The sequence below is a fragment of the Carassius gibelio genome, chromosome A20 (genome assembly GCF_023724105.1).
Source record: "Carassius gibelio isolate Cgi1373 ecotype wild population from Czech Republic chromosome A20, carGib1.2-hapl.c, whole genome shotgun sequence".
Classification (NCBI taxonomy): Eukaryota; Metazoa; Chordata; class Actinopteri; order Cypriniformes; family Cyprinidae; genus Carassius; species Carassius gibelio.
This window is the reverse complement of record NC_068390.1, coordinates 202,572-210,071: the sequence shown is the minus strand read 5'-3', so window position 1 is coordinate 210,071 and position 7,500 is coordinate 202,572. Positions and strand designations below refer to the sequence as shown.

The 7,500-nt window shown below is 41.0% G+C and overlaps 7 non-coding genes across 7 annotated transcripts; all 7 read right to left on the bottom strand.

Moving 5' to 3' along the window:
• Positions 1 to 597: 597 nt before the first annotated feature.
• Positions 598 to 669, bottom strand: trnah-gug (transfer RNA histidin (anticodon GUG)). The gene has a single exon. It is a non-coding gene; the product is annotated as a tRNA-His (tRNA).
• A 155-nt stretch (positions 670 to 824) lies between these two features.
• trnas-aga (transfer RNA serine (anticodon AGA)) lies at positions 825 to 906 on the bottom strand. Its single transcript has one exon. It is a non-coding gene; the product is annotated as a tRNA-Ser (tRNA).
• Positions 907 to 2,710: 1,804 nt separating this feature from the next.
• trnas-uga (transfer RNA serine (anticodon UGA)) lies at positions 2,711 to 2,792 on the bottom strand. Its single transcript has one exon. It is a non-coding gene; the product is annotated as a tRNA-Ser (tRNA).
• A 131-nt stretch (positions 2,793 to 2,923) lies between these two features.
• On the bottom strand, positions 2,924 to 2,995 carry trnah-gug (transfer RNA histidin (anticodon GUG)). The gene has a single exon. It is a non-coding gene; the product is annotated as a tRNA-His (tRNA).
• A 1,207-nt stretch (positions 2,996 to 4,202) lies between these two features.
• trnas-aga (transfer RNA serine (anticodon AGA)) lies at positions 4,203 to 4,284 on the bottom strand. Its single transcript has one exon. It is a non-coding gene; the product is annotated as a tRNA-Ser (tRNA).
• Positions 4,285 to 6,325: 2,041 nt separating this feature from the next.
• Positions 6,326 to 6,397, bottom strand: trnah-gug (transfer RNA histidin (anticodon GUG)). Its single transcript has one exon. It is a non-coding gene; the product is annotated as a tRNA-His (tRNA).
• A 155-nt stretch (positions 6,398 to 6,552) lies between these two features.
• Positions 6,553 to 6,634, bottom strand: trnas-aga (transfer RNA serine (anticodon AGA)). The gene has a single exon. It is a non-coding gene; the product is annotated as a tRNA-Ser (tRNA).
• Positions 6,635 to 7,500: the final 866 nt, after the last annotated feature.

The window sequence follows — 7,500 nt, the reverse complement described above, 5'->3', positions numbered from 1 at the left end:
TTCTCAAAAATTCCAGGCACCATTGTTCTTTATGTTTGCCTTGTTCAAGTGTTTTAACACTGTTCGTTTTTCACTAACCACAAGGGAGATCCCTTGATCCCCGAGAGCAGGAAGGAACACCATTCCAGTACAGAGTCAGCAGAAGAGATGGACCGTAGTGATAGCAAGGTGAGGCCAAAGAAAGACCTTCGCCCGAACAGGGACTTGAACCCTGGACCCTCAGATTAAAAGTATGATGCTCTACCGACTGAGCTATCCGGGCTCTTGTGGAGCAAAGAAGAGACGCAGGTGTCACGGGATGAAAGCTAGAAGCAGTTAGGACAAAGGACCATAGAAGGCACAATTACCATCACAGAAAGCTAAAGCAATACTGCAAAACCCTCCCGTAGTCAGCAGGGTTCGAACCTGCGCGGGGAGGCCCCAATGGATTTCAAGTCCAACGCCTTAACCTCTCGGCCACGACTACGTCTTGCGGCAGGCTGCCTGCCCAGTTGTCTGGTGTCACCCTGCACAGGCCAGGCATCAAAAACAAAATAGAGAAGAAAGATGAGGTGGTAAAAAAATGGCAACCTTCCCGTACACTCTACGCCAGAGTATTGCCGTGACCCGGATTCGAACCGGGGTTGCTGCGGCCACAACGCAGAGTACTAACCACTATACGATCACGGCGTGCCACTGGCTCACCCGAGTTAACCCCTGGAGCCCGAATAGAAGAAGCACCAGCGGTGTGTTGGTCCATCGAAGAGGGACTGGACATTTCGCAAATCAGTGGGAGGACCTTGAAAAATTCATGGACGCTTTTCCTCACGGCCTTCAGCAAACAGCGTAGTCGGCAGGATTCGAACCTGCGCGGGGAGACCCCAATGGATTTCTAGTCCATCGCCTTAACCACTCGGCCACGACTACAAGAACAGACCAACTCCTGCTCAGTTTGTGTGCAACACTGCTGCCTGACCTTCTTGCAAACATCCCAGCTCAGTCAGCAAGCTGACTGTAACCCAGTAAAGGGTTTCCTTTTTTTGGATACAGACATAATAACAACAAAACTTTGTGCACTTCTAAAGATAACAAACAAGATGTGCTGTCTGCAGCCTTTGTCTGCGCTGATCTTCATTTACAAACACGTCATTAAAATGAACTGTAACTCTGTGAATACTCAACGAAGAGACATGAGAGAGATATCTATAGAAAGCTTGACATGTCTACTTTTAAACTAAACGAGTGCTGCCTAAAACAAATGTTCTGTGATAAAGTAATCCATATGAAAACAAGGCGATGTCCTTTTTTCACGTCTCCCTTCATTATATCTAATGTGACCACGCCCCACGCTGAACGCTCTATTCAGATTCAAACTGAAGCGCAGCTTGAATACGCCCACACAGAAGAAAAAGCAGCCAGACTGTTGTTCAAGTGCTTTTATTTTACTGTTTGCTTCGCGATGAGAGGAATAACACATAATCCACCCCAAAAAGATGTGGCGTGGTTGAGGATTTGAGAAATGGATTTCCTCAGAAAAAAAAGAATGAAGCACTTTATTCAGCAGAGATCATAAACATGAGTAAGTCTCTTTATATTTATTTATATACTTGTACTAGCTTTCACATAACGTCTAAACATTTTACTAGTTAGACTCTTTCCAAACTATAATTCTTGACTAAATGTATAATTAAGTTAAATATTATGAAGTTCCAATAACAATATACAAAACTATACCATTCAAAAGCTTGATGTAAATAATATAAATGTAACAAATACATGTAACTGTAACAAATGTAACAAAAAATGGTGTTCTTTTAATTTACCCCCTAAAAAACCTGAAAAATGTCCTCTGCTATTTTCAACATTAATAATAATGATAACAATAAATGTTTTTTTTGTTGTTGTTGTTTTTTAGAAATTCAGATTGTTAAAAGGATTTCTTGAGGATTGTGTGACTGGAGTAATAATGCAAAAATAAAATTAGTTTGAAAGTCAGCTTTGATTGTTCCTAATAAACTGTTTAACTGCTCCCCCATATTAAATTATGTTGTGGGATAATTAAATATATTCTAAATAAACTACAAACTTAAAATGATATACATTTATTTTGTTCTCACGTTCTTTCTTGTAACACCTCCCTCTCAGTGACAACAGCTGACTGAGCGGCTCTTTATGCAGCTCATTATGCAGGGCTTTGTCTTCTCAGGTGTAAATCATAATGACATTCATGATAGTTGACGCCTACTCTCATATGACCTTTACCAACAAAAAGTGTCTTAGAAAATGTAAATCAATGTATTGTTTTCTGTAAGTGAGTAAACAAGATGATTTTCACATGAATTGCAAAGAAAAATTCTAGGCTACAAGCTCCAGTTCTCAAAAATTCCAGGCACCATTGTTCTTTATGTTTGCCTTGTTCAAGTGTTTTAACACTGTTCGTTTTTCACTAACCACAAGGGAGGAACACCGTTCCAGTACAGAGTCAGCAGAAGAGATGGACCGTAGTGATAGCAAGGTGAGGCCAAAGAAAGACCTTCGCCCGAACAGGGACTTGAACCCTGGACCCTCAGATTAAAAGTCTGATGCTCTACCGAATGAGCTATCCGGGCTCTTGTGGAGCAAAGAAGAGACGCAGGTGTCACGGGATGAAAGCTAGAAGCAGTTAGGACAAAAGACCATAGAAGGCACAATTACCATCACAGAAAGCTAAAGCAATACTGCAAAACCCTCCCGTAGTCGGCAGGGTTCGAACCTGCGCGGGGAGACCCCAATGGATTTCAAGTCCAACGCCTTAACCTCTCGGCCACGACTACGTCTAGCGGCAGGCTGCCTGCCCAGTTGTCTGGTCTCACCCTGCACAGGCCAGGCATCAAAAACAAAATAGAGAAGAAAGATGAGGTGGTAAAAAAATGGCAACCTTCCCGTACACTCTACGCCAGAGTATTGCCGTGACCCGGATTCGAACCGGGGTTGCTGCGGCCACAACGCAGAGTACTAACCACTATACGATCACGGCGTGCCACTGGCTCACCCGAGTTAACCCCTGGAGCCCGAATAGAAGAAGCACCAGCGGTGTGTTGGTCCATCGAAGAGGGACTGGACATTTCGCAAATCAGTGGGAGGACCTTGAAAAATTCATGGACGCTTTTCCTCACGGCCTTCAGCAAACAGCGTAGTCGGCAGGATTCGAACCTGCGCGGGGAGACCCCAATGGATTTCTAGTCCATCGCAATAACAATATATACAAAACTATACCATTCAAAAGCTTGATGTAAATAATATAAATGTAACAAATACATGTAACTGTAACAAATGTAACAAAAAATGGTGTTCTTTTAATTTACCCCCTAAAAAACCTGAAAAATGTCCTCTGCTATTTTCAACATTAATAATAATGATAACAATAAATGTTTTTTTTTTGTTGTTGTTGTTTTTTAGAAATTCAGATTGTTAAAAGGATTTCTTGAGGATTGTGTGACTGGAGTAATAATGCAAAAATAAAATTAGTTTGAAAGTCAGCTTTGATTGTTCCTAATAAACTGTTTAACTGCTCCCCCATATTAAATTATGTTGTGGGATAATTAAATATATTCTAAATAAACTACAAACTTAAAATGATATACATTTATTTTGTTCTCACGTTCTTTCTTGTAACACCTCCCTCTCAGTGACAACAGCTGACTGAGCGGCTCTTTATGCAGCTCATTATGCAGGGCTTTGTCTTCTCAGGTGTAAATCATAATGACATTCATGATAGTTGACGCCTACTCTCATATGACCTTTACCAACAAAAAGTGTCTTAGAAAATGTAAATCAATGTATTGTTTTCTGTAAGTGAGTAAACAAGATGATTTTCACATGAATTGCAAAGAAAAATTCTAGGCTACAAGCTCCAGTTCTCAAAAATTCCAGGCACCATTGTTCTTTATGTTTGCCTTGTTCAAGTGTTTTAACACTGTTCGTTTTTCACTAACCACAAGGGAGATCCCTTGATCCCCGAGAGCAGGAAGGAACACCGTTCCAGTACAGAGTCAGCAGAAGAGATGGACCGTAGTGATAGCAAGGTGAGGCCAAAGAAAGACCTTCGCCCGAACAGGGACTTGAACCCTGGACCCTCACCAGCGGTGTGTTGGTCCATCGAAGAGGGACTGGACATTTCGCAAATCAGTGGGAGGACCTTGAAAAATTCATGGACGCTTTTCCTCACGGCCTTCAGCAAACAGCGTAGTCGGCAGGATTCGAACCTGCGCGGGGAGACCCCAATGGATTTCTAGTCCATCGCCTTAACCACTCGGCCACGACTACAAGAACAGACCAACTCCTGCTCAGTTTGTGTGCAACACTGCTGCCTGACCTTCTTGCAAACATCCCAGCTCAGTCAGCAAGCTGACTGTAACCCAGTAAAGGGTTTCCTTTTTTTGGATACAGACATAATAACAACAAAACTTTGTGCACTTCTAAAGATAACAAACAAGATGTGCTGTCTGCAGCCTTTGTCTGCGCTGATCTTCATTTACAAATACGTCATTAAAATGAACTGTAACTCTGTGAATACTCAACGAAGAGACATGAGAGAGATATCTATAGAAAGCTTGACATGTCTACTTTTAAACTAAACGAGTGCTGCCTAAAACAAATGTTCTGTGATAAAGTAATCCATATGAAAACAAGGCGATGTCCTTTTTTCACGTCTCCCTTCATTATATCTAATGTGACCACGCCCCACGCTGAACGCTCTATTCAGATTCAAACTGAAGCGCAGCTTGAATACGCCCACACAGAAGAAAAAGCAGCCAGACTGTTGTTCAAGTGCTTTTATTTTACTGTTTGCTTCGCGATGAGAGGAATAACACATAATTCACCCCAAAAAGATGTGGCGTGGTTGAGGATTTGAGAAATGGATTTCCTCAGAAAAAAAAGAATGAAGCACTTTATTCAGCAGAGATCATAAACATGAGTAAGTCTCTTTATATTTATTTATATACTTGTACTAGCTTTCACATAACGTCTAAACATTTTACTAGTTAGACTCTTTCCAAACTATAATTCTTGACTAAATGTATAATTAAGTTAAATATTATGAAGTTCCAATAACAATATATACAAAACTATACCATTCAAAAGCTTGATGTAAATAATATAAATGTAACAAATACATGTAACTGTAACAAATGTAACAAAAAATGGTGTTCTTTTAATTTACCCCCTAAAAAACCTGAAAAATGTCCTCTGCTATTTTCAACATTAATAATAATGATAACAATAAATGTTTTTTTTGTTGTTGTTGTTTTTTAGAAATTCAGATTGTTAAAATGATTTCTTGAGGATTGTGTGACTGGAGTAATAATGCAAAAATAAAATTAGTTTGAAAGTCAGCTTTGATTGTTCCTAATAAACTGTTTAACTGCTCCCCCATATTAAATTATGTTGTGGGATAAGTAAATATATTCTAAATAAACTACAAACTTAAAATGATATACATTTATTTTGTTCTCACGTTCTTTCTTGTAACACCTCCCGCTCAGTGACAACAGCTGACTGAGCGGCTCTTTATGCAGCTCATTATGCAGGGCTTTGTCTTCTCAGGTGTAAATCATAATGACATTCATGATAGTTGATGCCTACTCTCATATGACCTTTACCAACAAAAAGTGTCTTAGAAAATGTAAATCAATGTATTGTTTTCTGTGAGTAAACAAGATGATTTTCACATGAATTGCAAAGAAAAATTCTAGGCTACAAGCTCCAGTTCTCAAAAATTCCAGGCACCATTGTTCTTTATGTTTGCCTTGTTCAAGTGTTTTAACACTGTTCGTTTTTCACTAACCACAAGGGAGATCCCTTGATCCCCGAGAGCAGGAAGGAACACCATTCCAGTACAGAGTCAGCAGAAGAGATGGACCGTAGTGATAGCAAGGTGAGGCCAAAGAAAGACCTTCGCCCGAACAGGGACTTGAACCCTGGACCCTCAGATTAAAAGTATGATGCTCTACCGACTGAGCTATCCGGGCTCTTGTGGAGCAAAGAAGAGACGCAGGTGTCACGGGATGAAAGCTAGAAGCAGTTAGGACAAAGGACCATAGAAGGCACAATTACCATCACAGAAAGCTAAAGCAATACTGCAAAACCCTCCCGTAGTCAGCAGGGTTCGAACCTGCGCGGGGAGGCCCCAATGGATTTCAAGTCCAACGCCTTAACCTCTCGGCCACGACTACGTCTTGCGGCAGGCTGCCTGCCCAGTTGTCTGGTGTCACCCTGCACAGGCCAGGCATCAAAAACAAAATAGAGAAGAAAGATGAGGTGGTAAAAAAATGGCAACCTTCCCGTACACTCTACGCCAGAGTATTGCCGTGACCCGGATTCGAACCGGGGTTGCTGCGGCCACAACGCAGAGTACTAACCACTATACGATCACGGCGTGCCACTGGCTCACCCGAGTTAACCCCTGGAGCCCGAATAGAAGAAGCACCAGCGGTGTGTTGGTCCATCGAAGAGGGACTGGACATTTCGCAAATCAGTGGGAGGACCTTGAAAAATTCATGGACGCTTTTCCTCACGGCCTTCAGCAAACAGCGTAGTCGGCAGGATTCGAACCTGCGCGGGGAGACCCCAATGGATTTCTAGTCCATCGCCTTAACCACTCGGCCACGACTACAAGATCAGACCAACTCCTGCTCAGTTTGTGTGCAACACTGCTGCCTGACCTTCTTGCAAACATCCCAGCTCAGTCAGCAAGCTGACTGTAACCCAGTAAAGGGTTTCCTTTTTTTGGATACAGACATAATAACAACAAAACTTTGTGCACTTCTAAAGATAACAAACAAGATGTGCTGTCTGCAGCCTTTGTCTGCGCTGATCTTCATTTACAAACACGTCATTAAAATGAACTGTAACTCTGTGAATACTCAACGAAGAGACATGAGAGAGATATCTATAGAGAGCTTGACATGTCTACTTTTAAACTAAACGAGTGCTGCCTAAAACAAATGTTCTGTGATAAAGTAATCCATATGAAAACAAGGCGATGTCCTTTTTTCACGTCTCCCTTCATTATATCTAATGTGACCACGCCCCACGCTGAACGCTCTATTCAGATTCAAACTGAAGCGCAGCTTGAATACGCCCACACAGAAGAAAAAGCAGCCAGACTGTTGTTCAAGTGCTTTTATTTTACTGTTTGCTTCGCGATGAGAGGAATAACACATAATCCACCCCAAAAAGATGTGGCGTGGTTGAGGATTTGAGAAATGGATTTCCTCAGAAAAAAAAGAATGAAGCACTTTATTCAGCAGAGATCATAAACATGAGTAAGTCTCTTTATATTTATTTATATACTTGTACTAGCTTTCACATAACGTCTAAACATTTTACTAGTTAGACTCTTTCCAAACTATAATTCTTGACTAAATGTATAATTAAGTTAAATATTATGAAGTTCCAATAACAATATACAAAACTATACCATTCAAAAGCTTGATGTAAATAATATAAATGTAACAAATACATGTAACTGTAACAAAT